Here is a 26,814-nt window from a genome sequence, read left to right as displayed (position 1 = left end):
TGTTGGAAATAATAATACCAAACACCATCTTAAAAACACTGACAAACACAACGCTTGCCTTGTCAACTATTGCACAGTTGCAATTTTGTTTGCAGGCGAAACACTGAAGTGCTAACCATTCCGCAACACAACCCCAACACAACTAAGAGTTTAAGGCATTTAATGAAGTTTGGTAAATGAATATGGGCAAGCATTCACTCTTGGACTGTTGCCCACACTACACCTGCAAGTTCAGAAAACCAATTACTATGTAAAATCGTCCATGCTGCTTATTAATTATTTGCTCTGTCATGTATTAATGCCAAATTTATATGTTGAGATAAATATGGATGTAAAAGTCATTTGTAATGTTGGGCAAATTAGAGAGCTAGACTATGTGAGGTAGTAAGGAGAAAATAGTGAATGATGTTAAATTTGTATGTTGAGATAAATATGGATGTAAAGTCATTTGTAATGTTGGGCAAGTTAGAGAGTGAGACTGTGTGAGGTAGTAAGGAGAAAATCGTGAAGGAAATAGTGATGCGTAAGTCTTCTGTATTTTCACTTGGAACAACGACCTCCATTTATTAGGGCAATGTATTTTCCCATGTTTTATATTATAATCAAGAGTATGTTATGTTGAGATATGGTCTTAAACATTCATGAGTAAATTTACTGCAATTTTCTGTTTTTACTTTGTTTTGCTGTGAGTTATTTGCTGTGTTTTATTAAGTCTCTGTGTAGTTGCTATTTCCATGCCCCAACATAAGACTTACTTGGACCCAACTGAATTTGCATAAGACTTACCTTACCACAACCAAATTCTAAGTGAAACTTCTCTCTTCTGCTAACAAATTTGTGTTGTTTAAACTAATTTTTTGACTGTATATAAATTCAACACCTTAAAAAAACCTGAAACATAATCATGACTCATTATCATTCGTAAATACACTCTGCTAAAACAAGACGAGGCTAGCGTCAGCAGCCATTTCCCTCTCTGCCTCCCTATAATTATTCCACCTCCGACTGCGAATTGGACCTCCACAGCTATGGTGAGTACGATGTCATCCGCAGGAAGAAGCCATGCCCTTCATGCTCATGCTCTCCTCCCAATCGTAAATAGACCCCTGTGCCAACTTACTTTGGTTGTTTCATAGATGGAGCACCCTTATTGCAGTGGGCATCGCATAAATACCCTTCAGGCCCCAATTCACAAGCTGGACATGGTTTGTGCAGTGGCCTCCAGCCTAACTGTCTTCATATCTCTCTCCAGTCGTCTATCTGGGTTCGTCATAATTCGCAGGATGTAATTTGCAGTATTATGGGTACGAGAACTCCCAACAGTCTCACCATGGCTTCGGCTCCGAGCTCCTGGTGCATTTGGTGGAATATGAGCACGAGGCCATAGCTCCGAGCAATTAGGTGGAAATGGTCGTTGCTTCAAGCAATTGGGCGGAATCAGTCATCGCTCCAAGCTATTGGTCGAAACTGGAGAGCATATTCCCTATGGTCAACCTGAGAGCTAGCACGACCAATGACTCTACGCATCATCAGATAATTCCACCAACTCAGGCTTTTGAACTACTGGCTCGGTACTCCTACTGGCGTATGATGAAATTCCTCCCAAAGGATTCTGACAGTGGCACCATTAGCAAATTTCAGTGGTAAATAATATTAAAATTAAACAGTCACATACAAAAAAAAAAAAAAATTTATTAAAAGGAATTAGAAAATTAATATTAAATAATATTTTTTTTCAATATTTTATAATTCAAAAAAACATATTGGATTTTCACCCAAAACTCTTTTTAATAAACTTATTTTTTATTTAATTATTAATTTTGTAAATGTTTCAAGGGGTAATTTAATTGGTCATGAGGGTGATATAAAGTATTGTGTAGACTAAGAGATCTAAGGTTCAAATCCTCATAGTAACTGAATATATTTATGGAGAGGAGGATTGTCGGTAGGTCCTAGCAGTATAGTGTCCAAATTGGACCTAGTGCTAGAGGTATAGTGTCTAAATTGGACCTAGTGTAGTGTCACACCAGTACTAGCCTAACCCACTTGCCAAAGAAAACATCATAAATAATGAAAATCCATTCAGCCCACAAGGGTAGCTCAATTGGGGATCACCTTGATAATGAAGTATTAAGTTCCTTGAGATTCTAGGTTCAAAAATATATATTATTTTTGCTATGAAAATATTTCAAGTGTTATTCTATTTTTTGTATCTAGAGGAATTGACAACTCGGTTCATACTCACTTGAAAATGAGGTTGATTTTCTCCTTAGAATCTCTAAGTGCATAGGGAATTTGAACCTCCAACCTCCTCAGACATAACACTTCATTTTGTCATGGCCATTGCCAATTGAACTGCATGGGTCAAATCTCTCAAGATCCAAACATCTTTTTTTTACTGTAAAACTTAAGGAAAAGTTTGCTTCTAGAAAAAATGATTCCTCTAAGCTCTTAGTAGATTCAGATTTAAATGGATCTATGATGGTTTTGAGCAAAACAATAAAAAAATATTTTAACTATAAGAAATATTTTACTTTTACTCATTTTATATAATATATGCATAGTTGACATTGAAATATTTTACTTGTAATTTATATTCCCCACATTAAAATGTATGTTAATACATGCCCCTCAATTACAAATCTCTCTCATGCCTTGAATTAGAGAGAACCTATTTATGAAACAAGTGTGAAACAAGTGTTGCAAGGAAACTTGGTCCCTACCATTAAACTTAGAAATTATGTTTTGGAAAATTTGCATAAACAATTATAACTTATATTGGTTAATGCTAAATTAATATTGATCGATAGACAAATCTAATCCTATTGCCTTACTTTGGCAGGAACTAAGAAATTAAGATATGAAGTGAAAAAATTAATTGATTAAAAAGTTAGTTTGTTGAAATTTTTTGATTGCTCAAGTAGTTAAATATAACTCTCTATAAAAGCAAAAATTATGTTTATATTAATACAATATATTTTATCAATAAACAATATCAATCTTGATTACAAAATTGAATATTATTTTATAAAGATAAAAATAACATATATATTATACAATATATTTTGAGCAAATATTAATGAATTAAAATAAAAACCTGTTTTTATTGGATTTTGGAGGAGTAATGATGGAGTTTTGGATTTTTATATATACATCATAAAGACTCTGGTGTGTCAATGTAAGTAAAGGCAAAGAATGTACATTACTATTCAACTATATCGAGAACTTTTAACTTAGAATTGTTTTACATTTCCCATATGAAGATTTACCAAGGATTTTACACTTTGAAATAATTTTTTCCTTACCACATTGCTATTCCTAGGACCATTATAGAGTATTGTAATAATAAAACCAAACACTTATGGTTCATTTTAGAAAAGAATTTGACATAGTGCCTAGGACTAAGCTTTGTAATAGACAAGAAAAGGTAAAAGTTCCTTTCAAATCAAGAGTGTTGTGGCCATAAGGTTGTCCAACAACACTATTGACAAGTTTAGAAACACTAAGAGGTGGTGGGAACATATTAATTGTAATGTTGAAGTTAAAAAAAGTTATCCTATGCACCCTACCCAATTAGAGGGTTATTTAGAAGTATACATTAACAAGTTAGAGGGTTATTTAGAAATAGAGTGTGCTAATATGACTTTCACTACAAGACTCATCATCCCTGTTCTTTATGATGATGATATTTTGCTCTTATTATGAGGTGTCCTTATGATCTCTACAAGCAACTAAGATATCACAATGCTCTATGCTCTAGTACAAATATTACTATTAACGTTGACAAGAAAACAGTTATGATAATCAAGTAAAAAAAAATCACTTACAATAATTTTGTGTATAACAACAATAAGTTGTAGAAAATGACTTAATACAAATATTACCTTAGAGTCGATTTACATTGCAAGCTTAATTGGAACTATAGTATTAAAAAAAATATAAATGAAAAATGGAAAGCTTATTTTGACTTGAAAAATAATTGTAAATTAAAAACATAAGAAAAAACTAATTTATATAAATTAAAATTAATAAATATAAAAAATTAAAATATTAAAAATTTAATTTATATAAATTAAAACTAATAAATATAAATAATTGAAACATTAAAAAAATGAGTAATAAAACTAATAAGTATACATCATTATAAAATCAAATTTAATTTATATAAATTTTAAAAAATTATGAATGAAAAACACAAAAAAAAATCCTATTAGTTTATATTGAAACATAAAAATAGATGATAAATAATTTTATAGAAACCAAAATTAATAAACATACATAATGATAGAATCAAATTATATATATATATATATATATATATATATATATATATACACTGACACAGTTGATCTATAATTTTTTTTGTGAATAGATACTGAAATCTATTTGTTATCATCTATCGTATTAATATTAATTTTAATTATGAAAATGATTTAAAAAATAAATGATTATTAAAATAACATATCAAGTACAGTTTCGAATAAACTTTAAATTGCATAAAAAAAATTCATTGAAATTTATGTGTTCAACATAGTAGCATAATTGTAACATAGAATAACATTACCATTTTACTAGTAGAGGTACATTTGGTTTACAGTATAGAAATCTCTCTTCCAACTTCGAACCAGTGACACTTCAATCCAACAACACGTACATTATTTTACAAAATTACAACCACCCTGATCCAACGAACCCTTTAGAATTTTACAAAATTTAGAGAGCGCTTTAATGGAATTGTCTGCTTCGTATTTTACAGTATTTCACAATGCATCACGTGCTACTTATTGTCAAACAGATGCCCAGAGACGAAAGAACAAGTTTCAGTATTCTCCATGGTGGGCCGATCACAGCCAATTGACAGAGATCCCTTCCAGAAAACTAACAAAGTTTTCCTCTCAATATATAGCTTTGAGAAAAAACATTGTATTAAATACGAGTATTTTAAACATTGGATTTTGGTTTTTGCAAGCTTCCCTAAGTGTATGTGGAGACCTATGAACTTTATCAAAGCTTTTTCTAGATGAGGTGCAACTGTAGCTTGCATTGTCATTGTGCATTTAGTGTCCAAGTGTATACACATTAAATGTGACATTGAATTTATACAATTTTTTTATTTAAATGAGATTATAAAATATAAATTTATTTTTATCATAAAAATTCATGTGAAAGAAAGTAACAGATAGGGATTCCAAACCCAACAAAATTTATTGCACAGGAACAATAATAAAGCAAATTGCAATTACATTCGCACATACTTTGGGCACCAGAAGCAAGAACAGCAATAAAGCAAATTGCAATTACATTCATACATACTTTGGGCACTAGACCCCATTGAAACCTCACTATCAACCATATACTAACGAAATAAACTAACCAAAAAATATGAAGCAAAGGAAAAGCCAAATCGAAAATTCATGTCAAGTTAATAATATAAGCTTATATATGTATTAAATTTTATCAATTTGTTTAATTAAATTACAAGATGATGTGAAAATGTGATTGGTTTAGTTATTATTTTAGTTTTATTTTAATTACTTTTAATTTTGATTAATTTGTTTAATTAGATTACAAGATATATTGAAAATATGGTTTAATTATTATTTTAGTTTTATTTTAATTATTACTTTTTAGTTTGTAATTGAGTTTGAATTATTGATTTTTTTACTATATTCTTTAGTTTAGTTGTATTATTAATTTCATTCAGTTTTAGTTAATATGATTATAATTTACTTAAATATAGTTTTATTTTTATTTACATGATGCCAAGCATGATTCCCATAAACACTCGTGAGTTCTTAGGGTGACCAAAATTATTTTTTCAATTTGTTTAATTAGATTACAAGATGCTTGAAAATGTGGTTTAGTTATTACTTTAGTTTTATTTTAATTACTTTTAATTTTTATCAATTTGTTTAATTAGATTACAAGATGTCATGAAAATGTGGTTTAATTATTACTTTACTTTTATTTTAATTATTATTTTTTAGTTTGTAATTTAGTTTGAATTATTGATTTTTTTACTTTATTCTTTAGTTTGGTTGTATTATTAATTTCATTTAGTTTTAGTTAATAGGATTATAATTTACTTAAATATAGTTTTACTTTTATTTTGATTACATTATGTATGATTTTCATAAACATTAGTGAGTTCTTAGGGTGACCAAAATTTATTTTTTCAATTTGTTTAATTTGATTACAAGATGTGTGAAAATGTGGTTTAGTTATTACTTAAGTTTTATTTTAATTACTTTTAATTTTTTTATCAATTTGTTTAATTAGATTACAAAATGTCATGAAAATGTGGTTTAATTATTACTTTATTTTTATTTTGATTATTATTTTTTAGTTTGTAATTTAGTTTGAATTATTGTTTTTTTTTTTTTAGTTTAGTTGTATTATTAATTTCATTCAGTTTTAGTTAATATAATTATAATTTACTTAAATATAGTTTTACTTTTATTTTGATTACATGATGCCAATCATGATCCCCATAAACACTAGTGAGTTCTTAGGGTGACCAAAATTCATGGGTGATATGGGGTACATGTCAAAAAACACTGAAATAAGACACATAAATTTTTAAGCCAATCAAATGCAAACAATTTAAGAATAAAAATGGAACAATTTACACATTCCTCTCACAATGGAAAGGGAAAATATAAAAAACAAAATATTTTAAATTAGTTTATCTCTATATACATGAAGTTGATATAAAATTATGTTATTTAATATGTATATTGAAATATTTTGTTTATCGCTAACACTAAATTTTTGTTATTAATATATTTTTGTTTTAGATATTACATGTCAACTGAACATAAAATGAATTACACCTCATATAATATCAATAATATTAATTTTATATGTTATCTATCAACTCTAAGTAGTGAAGGAATTACATAGCTTCTTTGTACTATTTTTTTTTTTCCAATTACTTTCTCTTTATATAAAATTTGTGTAAAACTAAAAGGAAAATTCAAATATTTTATTTATGGTGGTCATTAATATATATATGTGTGTGTGTGTGTGTTAAAATAGGTATTATTTTATTATTTTTCAAATGTAACGGTATGAGAAAACATCTTTGTCATGTTGTGGCTATAGAGTATTGTTTGGTGAAATAAATTTTACCTCTCTACATAGAAATATTATTATTTTTAATTTTACTAAAACCTAATAATACATATTTCTTCCCCATGTTTTACAGTTTTTTTAATTTAATTTTTTTAAGTGATATATATAGCATTGATGATATAGATAGATAGAAAAAAAATCATTGTAAATATTGATTTTTTATGTCTATTGATTAAATATAAATATGAAACTCTGAAATATACTGGTTACCAAATAGTTACAAATATGAATCATTATTTTAATTTAGATAGCCCAACATATCCTTCTCTCTCTCTCTCTCTCTCTCTCTCTCTCTCTCTCTCTCTCTATATATATATATATATATATATATATAATATATGAAGTTTTTATATATTTATTAATTATATGCTATGAAATATCATGGTTATCATTATGGATCACTATCATTTAAATTTATTTAGCTTAAATAATTAATAATTAAAATAAAATTGAGGTAAGCTCAAGGACTCAGTGCAAATCCAAAAGTAGGTACCAGTCTAGCAATACTAAATAGCTTAATTCTATCCATAAAAATACTAGCTAAACTTATACTTGGTAGTGATGTTGTAAGACAAATTGTTCCATTGTCAAAATCAACAGACCTTTTTCTATTTCTCACACATATTCATGCCCTTAATGATCTATCCAGTCGAAGTTCATGATACCCTTCATTTTAACTATATAATGTTCATGATACCCTTGATTTTAACCATGCCCTTAATGATCTATCCAATCCATGTTCATGATACCCTTCATTTTAACCATACAATGTTCATGATACCCTTCATTTTAACCATATAAGGCATGTAAGTGCTAACACCTTCTTAGAAACATATAAACATGGTCTAAATTTTTATAACTTTTTTGTTTTTAATAAATTTTATAAGTGGCACATATTTGTCTGTATTTGTGATGGTCATATATTAAAAAAGTAGGACCTATAAGTGCTAACTCCTTCTAAGAGATAGATAAACATAGTCTAATTTTTTATAGTTTTTTTATTTAAAAAATATATATAAGAAAATGGAAGATACTTGTCTCTATTTGTGATGGTCATATATTAAAAAGTTGTCCAACAACATATTTAAGTGAATTTAAGTAACAATTATATATATATATATATATATATATATATATATATATATATATATATATAACCAACCTAGATCCATCTTAATTTCAGATCTATCCGAGAGGATAAAATCTTTGCAGGTGCAAATCTTTCCTCAAGTATTTCACTCAAAAAGAGGTTTGCAATAGGATAGATTTGATCGCTCTCCACACTTGATAGATCTAGAGTTAAGATAGATCTAGCCCGGTTTTAATGTTATATGTATAATATTAGAATAGATTTATTTTAACTTTTTATCTACCAAGGGATAAGAGGAATCAAATCTGTTAAGATGCAAAAAAAAAAAATTGAGTGGAAAGCTTGATATCTATATTTATATAATTAATTAGTAATTATAAATATTATTAAATGTGTTAAATGGAAAAATAAACATTATTAAGAATAACAATTGAAAGGAAAAAATAAATATTTTTTTAAGCTAAATATTCTATTGATCTATCAAGAAAACACTTACATCATATTGCTTCCTACCTTAATTTACCACTAGGGAAGCCAAACCATCAGTGGAAGAATAGTTCTTTAGTCCAAAATATTTTATAATACTCATAAAAGCTATATATAGGCCATAACTCAGTATCTGTTTTAAGTCTATCATGCAAACATATAGAAACAACAAAATGGAAGTGATGCTACCCAAGACTTGTGATATCAATATACTATAGAATCCATCTAAAACCACTATTGGAAACAAAATAAGGACTCATAGTTGATATGTCAATTGGTGCTTCCAAAATGCTTGGTGAAGTGGAGCCTTTGCCCTTTGAAATGAGAGCTTCAATTTGTGCTAATTTGTGGGCCATGTCCTTGTTTTCTAGATACATTTCCCTATTTACCGCATGTATGATACTTAGATGATGAGAGATATTTCTTTTGTTATCCTCTTTCTCCTCTAAGGATTTTCCAATGAGAGTTTTAATGTGCCAGTAGAGTCTACCATGCATAAGTACTAGTTTTAACAACCACAAGTGTGGCTCAGATCGAGAATCCACTTAGTGTCAAAGGAAAGAATTTTCTCATCTGTATGTTCATTCCTTTCAACCATAGCTTCTACTTCTTCCTTATTCACTACATATTGAATATGCCTGAGGGTATTCTCTTGGTATCTTTGAGTTGATGCCTATGCTCGAAAGTGATTATTTGAGTTGCCTTCCCCTCGACCAGTTGAGACTTGTTGGCTTCTCATTCATTGGCAAGGCATAATGAACTAATGTGAAAGAAAGGGAGAGATAAATCTGGTCAATGCGGAGGTTAAAATGGGGATGGTTCTATATGAATTTCCTTGCAAAGACGTGGAAGACGCCAAGGTAGGAGTCTTTGTTTCATGCACAAATGATAGATAATATTAGAGATCTGATAGGAGTGGAAGAGTGTATATTAATCCATAAGAGACTGCAGTCATACCATCCTAAAGAGGAATGAAGATGCCCCACTCACCAGGCCTTGATGGCCACAAACTACTATAGATAGAGAGACAAGGTGGTAATGAGCATAAATGTTGACTGGGGGGATGCACTAGATGTGCTAGATATTAGAATAAGAGAAATGGATACTCAAAAAAACTAAGGTTATGCCTTGTAGATAGTAATATTCAAGCAATCCATAATTCTAGATAGTGAGATAGTCAATAGGCCTAAAATTAAGATTAGGAAGAGCACCTAGCCCTAAGCACTACTCGGTGGACACTGAAGCCAAAACCATTGTCGAGAGATGCCAAGATTTGAGTGTTTGGTGCTTGTTGAAAGCCTATTTCCTTTATACCTCCCAAGAAAAACAACCTCGGGGCTCCTAATGTGTTGTGGTTCAAATTGCCACAAAAACATGAGATGTCTTATAACAGTCAAATTACCCACAGGAGAGGCCAAGTTAGGGGGACCTAGGCCTTCCCCTAACCTCATAAAGGAAACATCTAGGACTTTTAGAAAGAATAACGAGACAGTGGTAAGTTTCCCCTTGTTACATTGTCATAGCTCAGAGTAACCCACAACACTTGCGGTAATTTCCTTTATCAAATACATTTGGAGTCACGTAATATTTGGTGCATGAACCATATCATGCATAGGGAGTTAATTCTATGAAATAAGTGAATTAATGTTGAGTGGGAAGGGTCTCACCCCCTTCCCCTCTCGCATGATTTCTACTTCAAATACCTTGATCAGGTATTTCCATTGTTGGTTGCACTTCATTGTGGGTTGTATGCTCCATATCTTTGTCTAAGAGGGCACTACAATCACCAACTAGGGGGGAGGGGTGCAGTGAACTCTAGGGACAAGGTAGAGACAGATCTAGATTGGAACATCTCAAATTATATAAAAAGTCAACCACCTTGTTTGCAATGTGTCAGATATGAGAAGGAATAATGACATGGATATGGGGTGGCAACTTTGCTATGTTGGATATAATTTTTTCCAAGCATCATTCAATAGATAGCTTGTCTATTTTGGAGCCATGTATAAGACACTTTAAGATTGATATCACCATAAAGTAGTCCCCTTACACCTGCAATTTGTGAAAGCCTATGGATTTCACTATCTGGAGGCCCATTTCTAATGCAATGATAACTTTTTTGCATTATTATTGTTAGTTCCCATTGATCCAACGAGGGTGAAGAGTGGGTGTATCATATGATATTTTAAGACACTGTCATATTATGAGGCTCCAAGGTTCCCCTTTGATGCACCATCAAAGTTGTACTTAAGGAAGCCTAATGGGGGAGGGGGGATTAGGACACTAGGGAAGAAGCCCCAATGAGGGAGTTAGAGTGAGGTGGAAAATAAGTAGGGGAAGATTGATCTAGGTGGATATCAGTGACCATTCACCTACTCCACTAGTTAAAAAAACATTTCTCCATCTTGACAATTTTTCTATAGTTTTTTGGGTCCTAAACTTTCGAGGTTGTTTTGAGGCCCTAAATGATGTTTTATTAATTTTGTAGGGCCCCAAGTTGTATCCATAGGCAGAACATGGGTCAATGTTTGAAATGTGTAATTCTCATCTAACAAGCTATTGAGCACACCAGATGGATATTTTATGCAAACGTTATGACCTTTGAAAGTTGATCATGTACCAACTAACCACAATGGGGCCCACAAACCTTCTGAATTTTTAACCCCTAGGGTTAGGTTTCTATATTTTTAGGGTTTCCTCATTAATTTTGATTTTTAAAAGGGTGTTTTTTCCTCATTGCAATTGACTCTATCAAAGATGTGTAGTTGCCACATATCTTCTAAGAGATAATCTACCACCATTCGAGCTAGTTTGTTTCATTCTACATTTTTATAGCCTTAGAACCTTCCATTTATTAATAGATGTCAAGTTTCATTGTATATCTATGTTTTGGTTATAAATATTTATTTCATTTCATTCCCTTCATAAATATGGACCAAATATAGGGACAACTTTTGGATAACGGAGGATTCAGCAACAGTCCAATCTTGGCATAGACTAGTGAATTAATAACGTGGTTTCCCTGATGTTCTTGAGTACGCTTAACCATAAAAAGTCCATGTTTATGTATGTTCCTTTGAAAATTATGTTGTTTCTTTCCTTCCATAAAGAACAGAGGTGAAAACCTAGGGTGATTGTCCATGTTATGTTAATTATAGGGTTTTTGAATGTAAAAGTTCTCAATGAGGCTATTGTTTCTAAAATGTCCAAGCCAGATTGATCATATTGTCTAAAGACCATGACGAGCTTGGACCAATGGTATTCTATAAATGGGAAATTATTAAGTATTTGGTCTATTATCTCCTGATTATTTTTGCATTGAAAACAATAGGACAACCCGTGAAAACCTCGAGTTTGGATACGATCCCACATTAACATTCTCTTCATAGCGATCATCCATAGTAAGTGTGGCACTTTGGGCCATAGATTATGCTACAAGATACAAGTCCATATGTGTATTTTGGGATGTTTATCAAATTAAGAAGCAAGAGAGTAAGCTTCTTTGATAGAGAAGTTCCCAACTGTCTTATAACCCTATTGCAACTTATCTTCTCCTTCTAGATTTAGAATTTTTCTTTAATGGTTAATTATTTTCTCTAGAAGATACCATTTATGTTAAGGTATATCAAATTCCCAATCCTCTTTACCCTTCCATGATAGCCATCATGGAATTTAATTCTAGTAGTTTCCAATATTGAGTAACCTAGGTATATCCTTTGCTTTTCATGACGGTGCTAACTAAGTATATTTTTCTTGTGAAGGTAATTTAGGAATTAGGTAAGAAAATTTTATCCCATGTTACCGGAGCCCATTTTCTCTCTCAAGTGGATCCACCCCAGAGGAAGGAGCTATATATGTTGTGAATAGAGAGAAGGAATCATTTTAGGGAAATTAACATTGATATTCTATAGATCAGAAGTGATTGTAAGATATATTTGAGCATGACTAGCCAACTAGCTATATTGAGGGCCCTAAAGGTCTAGTTATATAATTTAGTGGATATTGTGTTAAGAATATCTTGCTAGTGAACTAGTTTTAGAGAGTTTGCAAGTAGGGGACTCCTAGGTAGATCCCAATGAATGAGGAGCACTGAAAACCTAGGACTCTGGGAAAGTGGGCTTGTATAATTGGATGGGTATTATAAAAGAATACTTGGGACTTAGAAGAGTTAATTATGGTACTCGAGGCTAGCATAAATTTTTCTAAGATTATCTTAATGGCTTGCACCTCTCTAATGATGGGGGAGCCCATTAACATAATTTCGTCATCAACAAATTACTGGAAGTTAATGGGTGCCATATGTTTATTAAGACAGATCCCTTTTATTTCACCATTAAGCATGGTGGCATGTAGATATCACCCTAACCTTTCCCCTACAAGAATGAAGAGGGTGGGAGAAAGGGGATCCCCTATCCTGATGCCATGAGAGGTGTTAAAGATGGAGGAAGGTGATCTGTGTATCAAAATGGGAAAAGGAAAAAATAAATATTATTAAGAATAATAATAATAATAATAATAAAATCATAATAAAAATAGTGTGTGTACATATATACACTTTTCATTATAAAAAACTATATATATTTAATTTATAATTAAAGATCTGTTTACTTATTTTATATCATATAAGGATAGTTGACATTGGAAAATATTATATATCAACTGCTTATTAAGAATGGAATGAGCTACACATCCAATTTACAATGAAAAATAAAAATAAAACAAAAATTTAAAAATTTAAAATACTTTATTTTCCTCTATAGAAAGTTGATATAGAATTATGTTATTTAATATGGACATTGAAATAAAATATAGCTAACGCTAATTTTTTGTGTTATATATATATTGAACATAAAATGAATTACACATCATATGATATCAATAATATTAATTTTACATGTCATTTGTCAACTACATATTATGTAGTGAAAGCATTATATATATATCTCATACTATATTGATCTATATCCCTCATACTATACTAATCTATAGAACACCTTTCAACATAATAACATTTACATTTCTGATTTAACTTATATTATATAATTGTTAATATTAATATTTATTATTGAACACAACTTTCTCAATTAATATTATTAATAGCACTTTGCACTTCAAAATGAAATTTCACAATTTTAATGAGACTTCACAAAATATATTTTAATAATTAATACGATTCTTTCATTTCTTTTAAGAAAAATAGGAAAAGCTTATACGGCTAGAGAAACTACATAATTTAAATGGTTGGACATCAATCTATAATTAGATTCAAAGTACTTACTTCATAATATATTTCATATTATTAAAATTTAAAAGAAAATATAAAACTAACTCAATTATAACTTTATTTTAAAGTAGTATTGTTATTGTTAATTATAAAAAGAATTAATATATAAGTTAAACATATATACATTTGAAAAAATATGGAACAATATTCTTATATATGGATATTTGGCTCCACTTTAGCATGAAGATTCTTAAGTTATAAATACACTTTGTTATAATACCATGGCTTATCAATACCACATGTTCAAAAAACCATAACTCATTTCAAATGACACTAGTTCATGTGGAATTTTTTTATTCAATAAATTTAATTAAAAAAGAAAAATGGAATAACTACTTTGAAGACAAATTTCAACCTTTGATTTATGTATATTACTAAAAATATTATAGAAAATTCGATGGAGGTTAAATCCCTAACATCCACGTAATTATTATTGAAAATTAAATTAAAATATTGGAACCATTATCCCCAAAATACATGCATATTGGCATATTTAATCACCCTTTGAATGTCAAAATCAATTTTGAATTTTTTTTATTATTGAAAACTCAAAAAATATATTTTAATAATTAAACTCATTTGAAAAGCCTAGTAAATTGTAGTTATATGATTTTTTTCATTGCTTTTGAGAAATAGAAGAGCTTAATCATTCAAAAGGGAAATATTATTAATATATAATTATATATAGAGGTCGTAAGTGTAGGAAATTATTTAAGGAAAATGCAATTTAAATTTTGAATGAGGACATGATAGTGTTATTAATAATCAAGACAAGGCACTTGCATTATAGCAAGGATTAAAGCCACTTGATTCAAAGTGTATAAGTGAGTTAATTGTCATTGAGGATTCAATTGTAATTATCAAAATCATGCATTTTTCTACCTAATTGCATGGCATTTTAATAGGGATCACTAGGTGAATCATAACATAAACAAATCATCAAGTTAATAACCTAGCAAAGAACCTAATCATCTAGATTATAACCCTAGTGGAAAAAGGGTAGTCACTCTCTTTACCCCCTATGAACATTTATTATGGTAATATTTTTTATCCTCTTAGATTATCTTAGCCTACACACCCCTACTATGCACTTTCCTTATGATGACATTCAACCATCCACTTTTCCCAATATTCCCAAACTAGTTTCACACTTACCCCACCACATAAGGAGGAAACCAACTAAGAAGCTCCATGCTTTGAACAACCCTCTTACCCTATTAAACTATGAATATCAAGCATAAGAGTACCATAACACTACAAATAATTTTTTCCATATATAATTGCTTCTATGCCTTTAAGGGTTCATAGTTGAAATTTAACCTAGACCCTTTCATATCTTGACCTTTTACTTGAATATGATTTTAACATTGGTTTATTTATATTCTTATTCTTCTTTCTTATTAGTTAAAATATTTTTTTTGGGTTAATTCTTAAATTTTTAAATTTTTTCTTTTCCCTTTAAATTTTCACTAATAATTTTGGTTTTATTATTATTTTTCGAGTATCCATTTTAATTCTATTTTATGAATTTTAAAAAAAATCAATAATACTATTTTTTATTATAATTATTAATATGTTTTGTTAATATGACGATATCTCTATATTGCAGAAGAGAGAGTCGAGTTCTCTACAATTAGGGTTTCGAGCTGAAGGGCAAGGTGGAGGAGGAGATTGTTAGAGGGTGTTCGAATGGAAGCTAGACATGGAGGTTTGAGGTGTGGAAACTAGTTTTCTCACCTTGGATTTTTCAAACCATCGTTTATCCCATTCCATAGTCATGCAGGTAGGGCTTCAGTGTTTGTTGTTGTGGTAGGGCTAGAGGCTATTTAGTTTTAACAAGATGTTGAGCATTACAAAGCCTTTTCACTGTAATAAAAATGGTAAAAATGGAAGGTTGTGTCGAGCTGGAGCCAAATCCATTGTATATCTTAGCAGTTTGGGGCCTTGAGACCAATCAACAAAATTTTACTTAGGTAAATCCTCTAGCTTTCCCTCCACATGTTTCAATGGGTGACCCTCAAGTATTTCCAGCATCAGGAAGTTTCATTGTCATGCCTACCGATGATAAGGAGGTAACTGAGTGGTCGGAGTTATGAAAAGTTGTCAGGAAGAAGGTGTGTCCTATCCAAAAGCGAAAGAAGAATGACCTAGGACTTCGGCTATGGGTTTAATAAGTCTTTCACTCCTTCTAAACGTTAGCTTGGATATTACAAAGCTGTAATAAAATGTCGATATGGGAAGTCTCGAGGACATATTGAAAAGCAGTGGCATATGGGCTTGCAACAAGCCTCAAAAGATCTATGAAGTAGAGGTTTTAGGCTTAAATTTTGTTGGACCATCGACACCAAAATCCTGCTCACAGAAGAAGGGTTGTCACACAAGCTCATAGTTAGAAACCCTAGGGTAGGAGAAGAGATCTTCTTTATCAGAAGGGCTCATAAATAAGGATGAGGACTAGAGGTAAATGGATGGGGTATCAAGTAGCAAGTTGGATTCAGTGATCCTTGGTAGTCCCAGCAGAGGCGTCAAAGAAAAGAGAGGAGGCACCCTACATTCTACCTCTCTGGTTCCTAATTGTGGTATTTCCATTGAAGGAAGAATAATTAATTATCAAGGGATTTAAACTATTTTCCTCATGAGTTTCCTTCACAAGAGTCGAGATATCAAGGAGGGGGAGAAAACGCCATAGTTGCAAATGCAGTGGTTGGAACACAGGGGGGTTGGTTGTTCTCAAGAAAAGGAATTCCATGGTGCAGAAACTCAAATCTCTTTAGACCAAAGTCACCGCTTGATAGAACAAGCCACTGAATTAGAGGGAGAGGAGACTCATAGAGATGGATCCAAGTGGAAGAAAATTAAGTGTATAAGGCCAAAATTTGAGGATTATAGCTTGGTATTTGGGGAAGATATTCATTTTGATTCAGATATGTTAGTGTTTGACCACATCATTTTGAGGAGAGCTGAAGGGAGATATTTTTCAAGAGAAGATATTAGTGATTGGATCAAGAAATATTGGGTGGACTCTCTAGCGAGAGAGGATGAGGTGATAGTCTTAGTTTGTGTGATGGTTCATGTTGTGATTCAAATCCACAAAAGCATTAACATGGGTACTCAGTTGGAAATGGAGTATTACATCACCCCCTATCATGTTGAAGAGATGGAACCCCTTGATCAACGCGAGTAGGAAGAAATTAGAAGAAGTACCAGTGCGGTTAAGATTACTGGCCCTTCCCCCCAATTGTGGACTGAGGATGTGTTTAAGGCCATTGGAGAGAAGGTTAGAGAATACCTGGAAGCTAATCTGTCTTTTATTATGACTAGAACCAAAAGAGTGGCTAGGATTTTGGTGAAGTTAGACCCTCAGGAGGGAATTTTAGACAAGTCAAAATTTTCTTTTGAAGGCCATAGTCATATACAAGAGTCGATTATGAAAAATAACCTTTCTGATGCCGAATCTGCCATAGGATGGGTCACCTAGAAAGATATTTTCCACTGGGACTTAGGGGTAAAAGAAGGTGGAGCTCTACCTTAGTGGATGTGGGTGAGTAGTGGGGGTCTCAGGAAGGCATTCCCCCACCAAGATTTTTGGTCAGATAAGAGGGGGAAATCACAAAACATGCAGATTTAAACATGGATCAAAATAGATAAGTTTTCCAGATGGAAGCTGAGGTGGGTGAGAGGCAGGAAGCTCTAGTATAGATTGAAGCAAATCCTGGGACTAGTCAACCTTCTCTACTTGCAGGTAATAGTTGTTTTCCCCTTACTTCCTGCCTTGTTTCATAATTGTTTTCCTTAATATCGTCGGATGTGGTCATGGTCCTTCCAAGCATTTATCATCTATTATTACATTTGTGCATGTTCATTATGAATTTCTGAACAACATTGTAACCACCATTTCCCCGATTAACCCTTTTTCTAATCCCTTGCCTGACCTTGTTTTACATCCTTTGGTAAACTCTCCTTGAAACCTTCATCCTATATTTTCCAAGGTTGCTTCCATGGACCATTCTGGGGGCCTTGGGAAGCTGATAGACAAGGTTTGTCTTGTTAAATCCAGAGGTAGGAAATCTAATCTTTTGAAGGCTCAGTTGAAGGTTCATTTAGAAATTGTCGATGGAAAACAACAATATCTGGATGGGATTCTTAGAGTGTCACAAGCCCCTATAAATGTTTCCAAATGCTAGCCATCTCCTTTAACTGTAGGAGTAAATATAGTTCCCGAAAAAAATAAGCTCTGAAGAGGCTCATCCTCTAATCTCACCCTAACATCATTATGCTTCAAGAAACCCTGAGTCCCAAAGATATTATCACTGATTTTCTTAATAAGATGTTCCCTGGATGGTTTTTTATTTCTTCAGATGCTAGAGGGTGATCGGGGGAATCACCACTCAATTTAACTAGAGAAAAGGCAGAATCTCAAATATATGGTTATTTGAGTTAATCTTAAGAGCGAAGGTTTTTTCTGTTGATCTTAGTATGGAATTAATTGTTGTCAATATCTATGGCCCCTATCAGGACCGAGCCTCATTCTGGAACACTTTATTAGTTAAATATTTTATGAAGGATGATAACCTAGTGATTGGAAGCGACTTAAACTTCTCTTTTAGGGCCTCAAAATTTTGGGAACCTCAAGCTCATGAAGATCTGCTAGCGGATTTTTTCTCCAGAAAAATGATAGAATGTATACTTATTGATGTTACCTAATCAAGTACAAGCCAACTTGGTGGAACATGTGTAGAAGGAATGCTATGGTGGCTAAGAGGCTAAAAGGCTTAGTAGACATAATCCCTATGTTTCGCGAGTGGATTGGTATTGGTGGTGACTCAGATCACCATCTAGTACTTTTAGAACTAAAAGGTGGTAGTCATAAATTGGGAATCCCTTATAAGTTAAATCCTTCTTAACTAAAGGAAGATAGTTATGTTCAACTCCTTAAATATACTTGGTCTCCTTCTAATCTGCAAGTGGTGCCCTCCATTACCCAGCAATTTATGGAAAATATCAAAAAGGAAAAGCAAGCTTCAATTCTATGGGTGACTCAGAAGAAGGTTAAGAATGAGGCAGATCTTAAATCTATAGAAGGTAAGCTAGAGAAAATGGAGTCTCTACAAGGAGGAGGATATGCATATGATGTTGGGTTACCCCCGCAGATACCCACAGTATGCATGAATATTCATAAATACATCTGTCCCAGGTGTTTAACTCTCAAAGGAGTCAAATCTTCTACCATAAATTGTTAAGGCCCCATTCATCAGTTCCTTTGTATCAGAACTCAATCACCCTGCTTAAACCTCCTATCGAGACTATTTATCTCCTCATAACCTTCATTATCCCTTTTTATTAAAGCCTTCCATTAATTCTTCCTTATCAAGACTTTAAAACCCTTCGTATCCTTTATAAAACCCTTTAAGCCACATATATATAACCTTTCCCTTTAATACATTGGTTACATATGTTTAAACGTATAAAACGCTCTTTTCCTTTATAAAACATTTACATAGGAAAACCTCGCAAAAGATACCTTTCTCCGGCTCGGTACAGTCTCTTCACAGATCTCGAGGTTACCTTTATCGCAATTGGGTATTGGCCTTCCGCAGGTCTTTAACACATACACCTTCCACTTTCTGATATGCGATTTTCCTTTAAAATCGGGGCCGCATCACTTTAATGCAAATACACAGGAACAATGAGAAACAAGTTCCGAACATATAACCTGGAACTCAAATCTTATACACCCGCATTCATATATCTCCGTCGGGTCCACACCTTTAGACTTCTCCACAGCACTGCGCTGATCATTCCAATCTCTGATACCTCTGATCTCCGATCTCTGCTTATCGGCTATCGGAGTATCGATATATCGTTCATCGGCCTATCCATCCCCTGCTAGTCCTTAACTCATCCGATTACCGATTTGTGATTAGATCGTGGTCGTTGATTGGTTCTCGATCCAATGGTCGATATCCTTTCCCTATGCAAAGTTACCCGACAGTTCCCCGTCGTTGATCTACACTTAGTAGATCCAACGGTTGACGATGATTTCGGAAAGACAACAAGCACGGGGTTTAACTGCCTGATAAAGTGGTTTCCCTTCTCACCTCCGCTGCTACGTGGCATTTGATGAGTGGAATCGACGCTCGTCCTTCAATACCACTTCCGATTTTGAGGCCGCCCAAAATCTGCTTCCCCTGTTACAAAACCACCGATGTGATATTTCTCTACCTTCTCTATGATTAGACCCTGGCCATTTATCTTCAAGATCCAACGGTTGTTGAGCGTCAATCTTCACTCCTTCATCCACTTCTTTACTTTGGTTTTATGCCAGTTCTTCAATATTTCCTCTGTATTTCGGGTTTCTTTAAAGGTTCTTCCCCTTTCACTGTTCCGCTATGACTCCCTTCTGAGCTTGACTTCTATGATTTTTATCACTATCCTCTTGGATCCCTCGAATGGATTCAATGATCCATTAGGATTCTTTGTATCATTTCTCCCTCTGCATGTTTTGCAAAACTCTGCCTGCAACTCTTGTTACAGAACCTACGAATTCACATACAATTCAACACTCGAAACACACATTCCAACTCGGAATTGAGTTGATTGTATTAATAAATATCAACAATGGTTACAGAATGATATCTTTGTCTCTCACAGGCCCGATCTTCGATATATGTGGCCTCTTCCTTCCTTTTTCCTATAGGCTTACATATATGCCAGGAAGTTCTTGTTCAACTCATCCTAGTTCGACTCCTAAATCTATTGAACTGACTCCTAGATGTACTCTATCCTCTATGTCCACTTCTAACTCATTAAATTCCTAAAATCTCTCTCCTGTTTCTCGAATCATGAACTACTTTAAGAGTTGGAATTGACTTCTAACTCTTTGTCATTACTAGCCACTCATGTCCTCCTTATTCGAGAGCATTTACAAGATATCTCACACATATAATTTGATTCCTATTTTAATTACTCAAAACCTAATATTACATCAATTTATCACCCCCTATGTCTACTTAATTACAATGATTTTCTCTTGGGTGAATGCTCCTACATCAGCATCTGAGGAGACTAAAGGTAGGATTGTGTATCTGGAAGAAACTAAAAGAAGGATCTTGTCATACAAAGAGGAACAATGGAGGCTCAAGAGTAGGGTTGTATGGCTAAAAAATGGAGATGAAAACTCCAAGTTCTTCCAAAACTATGCCAAAGGATGGAAGAATATTAATAAAATATAGGAAATGAAAAAAATTGATGGAAGTAAAGCTAATACCTTCAAAGATATCGTGACATTGGGAAATGAATTCTTCAAAAAATGTTATAAGGTGACAGAAGAAGTCACAATAGCATAGGTGGTCTGGGTCACTCAATTTTTTCCTAGGTTTCCAGAGGATGAAGACAACTAGAATATGATGGGTCCAATTTCCAAAGGTGAACTGGAAGTTGTTATTAAAGCTATGTAGAAGGAAGAAAGGTCAAGAACAGATTATTGGACTATGAAATTCTATCAGGGATTTTTCAAATTGATTGGAGATTATTTGCTACAAGTGGTTGAAGACTCTCATTAAAGTGGGAATATTTATGAACCAATCAATACAACCTTCCCGGATCTGATTTCAAAGGTGAATGATCCTCAATTCTTTGAAGAGTATATGTTGATTTCTTTATGCAATTGCATATATAATATCATTGCCACAATAATTATAGTCCAACTCCAACCTATCCTATCTAGGAACATATCCCGATAACAGTTTGGTTTTATTGAAGGATGAAAAATTAACGAAGTGATTGGGGTAGCTCAAGAAGGTATGCACAACATCAAAATCGATACCAAAATTATGTTTTTCATTCATCGAAAGCGATTCGACAAGTCACACATATTTTCTACTAACACTACGCCTGTAGGCATAGGGTTATCTTTTCTTGCTTAATTTGTCTTGCAACGTTTGTTCTCCATGAAATGCAGTATCAATTGGTCATAATTGAAAATGCACATATTAGTGATATTATCAGGGATGGATGGCTTGTAAATAAGTTCAATAGAAAAACCACCCCTAAGCGGTGACAACCTAGTAGAAATATTTGCTAATGCATTTTCCTCTGCAATACGTATTCTAGGAACATAAGCAATATTGAAAGCTTGGGATTGCAAAATTAAATGGCATACCTCTTGTTGATAACTTTTGAGATTAAGTCACACACAGTGTATAGTATTCCGTACATGTCGTACGACGATTTCAAAGTCACCTATTGCTTTAAGAACCCCAACTTTGTGGTCAATGGCTTTTTGGAGGCTCAATATGAGCACTACATATTTTTTTTGTGTTGTTGGTGCACTCAAATTCTAAGTGACAAGAGATCAGGTGTTTTCTCTGTTATGGGTCTACTAAAACAAAACCATCTCCAGAGCCCTCCTGTGTCTTTGAACTATCAAAGTATAAAACCCAAGAATCAAAAATACTAGAGCTATGTTGTACACTATTACTACTAATATCTAATGTACATAAATCATTTCCACCAGTTGGACTAGGAAAGAGTTCCAACTTTGCATTTGGTGGGACTAGGGAAGGCTGAGCAAGATAACACCCAAGGTTAGTTTCCAAAAATCAATTTCTGAAAATGAAGTCTACGAAAGTCATAGGCTTGTTATGCCCCTATAAGGGTGTGATAGTGTGTTTCATGTAAGGTTCTGATTCTACCTCAATTATGTTATTCCTACCCTTATATGGAAGCCATAAATGTGACCAATTGGTAGAAAAATACCTATGTAATTTTCTAGATCCAATCTCTACTTAGTAATACACCCTAGGCTACATAATCACTGGGTTTATACATTGGTGAACTCAGTTATCAGATGATAACCGAATAAAAGAATTCTTGAGTTCAATAGATTGGGCAAGACACCTATCCAGCTGAATGATTTGTGCATCGGTTTTATCCCATTTAGAATTGATTTTCTTGGCGATAGATAATGGAATTACATTCACGGATGCACCAAAATTGACTAAACAATTATGGACATTGTAATTGAAACTTTTGAAAGTCAATAAAAATGGAGGGCAGAGAGTGTTGGCTTCTAATGTTACAACATTAAAAATTTATTCCACGGGACCAAAAGACTTACTAGACACCTTCTACGAGGAAGACGCATCATCACTTGATGAAGGTTGCGAAATGGATCAGACAAGTAGTTCTCGCTGGCCTGCTCTCCTTGTAAGCTCAAATATTAAAATATTTATGTGAGCTTTTTTCATGTCTTCCACTATATTGTAATCCATTGTTTCATATGCAGCAGACATTTCCAATGTGCCTAGAGGAGTGACTTTGTTTGACACTTTCAGAATGGTAGAATTTCTTTTTCCATTGGTGGAAGTGTTCTTCATTGCAACAACATTTCCAGACTTGCTCTGAGTGTGAGTAGGGTTAAAAGGTGGTGTGAATTTTCTTAACAATTTTTCCTTCAATTTTTGCCCCGTCAGCTCATGTTAAAAAACAAGCCCTTGACTTCTCAAATTGTATCGACTATTTTTCTTTTGAGTTGGGGCCTCATTTGGTGTTGGTTCTCCAACATTTTTCTTTTTAGAAGTGAATACACAACTAAAATTATTCACTGTGTGTCCAATACCTACAATCTATTTGACCACAACTGGTTCTTCCTTTTCTTCCATCTGCTCAATCTTCTCATATGAAAATACCATGTTAATAATGTGCGCATCTAGAGCGTTCATGTTGTGGTTCCATTATGGGAACATATTTTCTGAACGATATTCTTGATGAAAAGAACAGTATTGGTCCATGGCCATGCTTTCGACATTCAACATAACATTTGAGCTCTATGCAAACTTAGCTGGCTGATTATTGTTGTTGTTGTTATTCCATATTAGGAAGTTGAACTTGGGAGGCTTTCTGCTGATAGTGGTCTCACTTGTCCTTTGTTTTAACTCTAACAACTTGATAGATACTTGAGGGTCCTCGTCAAGCTTTCATGATCAGTAGCTTCTTTCTTCTTGGCCTTGCTTGAAGAGGCCTGAGACCTTTTACCAGCTTTCTTGGAGTCTTTAGATGATTCTTCATCAATAATGACTCCAATAACATGCAATTCCTTTTCTACTGCAATGTCTTCTTCAAAATTTTGCGCCAAAGTTTCTTTCGTGGCTCTCTTTACAAATTGTAAAATGCTTATTGGCAAGGAAAAAGTGTAGTAATAAATAGTGATTGAGTCATGAGGCTTCATATTCAAGGAAAAATTGTTCAATATCTAATTGATCCTCTAATTGGAATCCAATTATGAATTGACTTTATAGGAATATTATGATACCAAATATCTACTCTACCATCTAAGGTACAAGGAAAGAATCTACATGCAACATCGTCATAATGTACCTCGAGCATCTGCAGGTGTATGTAGAAGTTATCAAAGTGGTATTCTGATTTGATCAACTTGTCAAGTTCATATTTCATTAACAACTTTTTTGAGTGTCTTGGCATCTTATGTTAAATACCGAAAAGAGTGAGTGGGCCGTGAGTCATCCAATCTAGATCTTGGTCTGCCATGTTCTCGTATCTGTGTTCCTTCTCCTCTTCGGAATCCGAGGTATCTTCTCCTTGACTATTTATCCCATAGAAAATGTCATCTGTAAGCACAATGTTATCTTTTTACCCTTCGTTGAAAGGTGGAAGCTTATCTAGATGTTTTGTGTCATCTGCAAATTCTGCTAACTCTTTAAGAGTGGCAAAAATAGATTTTCCACTATAGAAACCACTATACCTATATGATTTATTTTTTTTCTTTTTAGAAAATGAGGAATGTTTTATCTCTAGGAATTAGTCCAATAACCTTAACAACTAAAAGGTTATAGGTCAAATTTTCTAGATCTCCTCGTAAGTAACTTTGTAGGAAGGTTTTGGGCCAAGTTAAGAAGATCCTCTTATTTCAGGAATATGAGTCAGATAGATGTTGGGCATGGTGTTTACTTATCTGGAAGAAGAATGATGTGGGTGTGTGGAGTGATCAAGCATAAAAAACTAGTTTCCCTCCTTCTAGTGCCAGAAATGTTAACAATGATGGACCTGTCAACATTCAAGGGGGGCTCCTCGATATGAGGTCCCAATTAGACCTCTCACCATTTGGTGTAGGAGCCCCATCCGGAATAAGGCCGAGTTGTCATTTACTTAAATATTTTCCTTGGCTTTACCTATTAGCAAGAAAGAGAACCACATATGTGCTTTTGAAAAAGCAAGTAAGTGTGCCAGGTGAATGTTTGGTTGCAGGTGTATCAAGGCTCTTCTATTGTAGAGGGAGAGAAAAGTGAGCCTCTAAGAGAGAGGTAATAGTACCACCCTAGCAAAGACACATAGAAACAGAAAAGATTCGTCTAACATCCAATAGAATAGTCCACATAGATGTGATGATCATTATAACCACTACAACACATTCTCAATATGATAAGCATTAAAATAATTGAAATAGTTCAACTACTTTAGTACAGGTGAAAAAAAATCATGAATCATAAAAATTTATATAACATTCTTACAAATATTCATGATCGATGCATGAAAAATGTGTTGGCCATCGAGCTTCAAGTATTAAGTAAAATTCCCAGGGTACATGAATACAATGAACATCACTAGCTCCAATAGTGGAACATTGGAGCCACTACTTGCTCCCCAAAAGTACTAACTCTGTCTCTTTTATGCCTTATGGGAGAAGCCAAGGTGAAAATTCCTTTGCTTGTACAATGAGGACATATATATAACAAATGGGGTGATCGTTCACCTTCCTTGTGACTCTTGGACTACCGTCATGGTTGTTTGACTTCCCTATGACTTTTCAATGATTTCACGTCTCTTCACATTCTGTACATGTCCCTTGGACTTCCACTTTACAATAAATTTTCGAATAAAACTTTACTTAACCCACAAAATGATGTCGAACATGATGACTCACAATATTCCATGACATGATATGGAGTACATGGTGACATGGAAATGTCAAGCCATCCCTTGTTGTTGCTTGCTTTGTGTCTTCTTGAAGGATAGAACATGATCTCTTCTTCCACCTCCATATGGCTTAGAGATGAGGAGTCTTCTGTGTTATTTGGACCTTAATTTGTTGTCACAATTTGATTGCCCTTTTATTCCTCTTGATTGATCAACTTGTACTTGTAGCTATAGAGGTGTCTTCTAGCATAATGGTCTCCTTCTCCATATCCTTCATCATCATCTTGTCATGGCATGATAGAATACCTGCAACTGTAATCTACTCATGACAAGATGACATCATCCCAATAAACCCCTAGTCTAAGATGTTGAATGATAATCCATTGACTAAGCTGGAACTAGGTGGTAGGCTGAGAGAAAGGCTCAATTACTATGCAGTTATGCAGCTCAGGAAATTCAAGGGTCAGTACTGAGCCTTGATACTACACAATGTGTAGTTTAGGCTAGATTGGGTTTGATAACTGTGTAGTTGAGGGGTTCAAATGGCTAGAATGAGGGCTTGAATATTAATATTTCCCACTGCATAGTACTGAAAGGATAGGGGACTAGGTGATTATGTAGTTGTGTAGTTTAGGAGCTAAAGGTTGAGGCTTGAGGACTAATACAGTGCAATGCATAATTCAAGATGGGCTAGAGACAACCACAGTTTTGGGGCTCAAGAGCTTAGATTGAGCAATGAAATTGCACAATTCTAGTTTTGGGAGACAGATATTATGCATTTCACAGTGCCAAGTGTTGGCATTATGATACAAGTGTCGTCCTTGATGGCAACTCACTCACACGTTAGTTCAGTTTTGATCAAAAGCAACCCACAGTGTAACTAGTC

Source organism: Pinus tabuliformis, chromosome 4_2 (assembly GCF_031772625.1).
Source record: "Pinus tabuliformis cultivar Carrire ecotype Pingquan chromosome 4_2, CPIR1, whole genome shotgun sequence".
NCBI lineage: Eukaryota > Viridiplantae > Streptophyta > Pinopsida > Pinales > Pinaceae > Pinus > Pinus tabuliformis.
Note: the sequence above shows the minus strand (reverse complement) of the source record.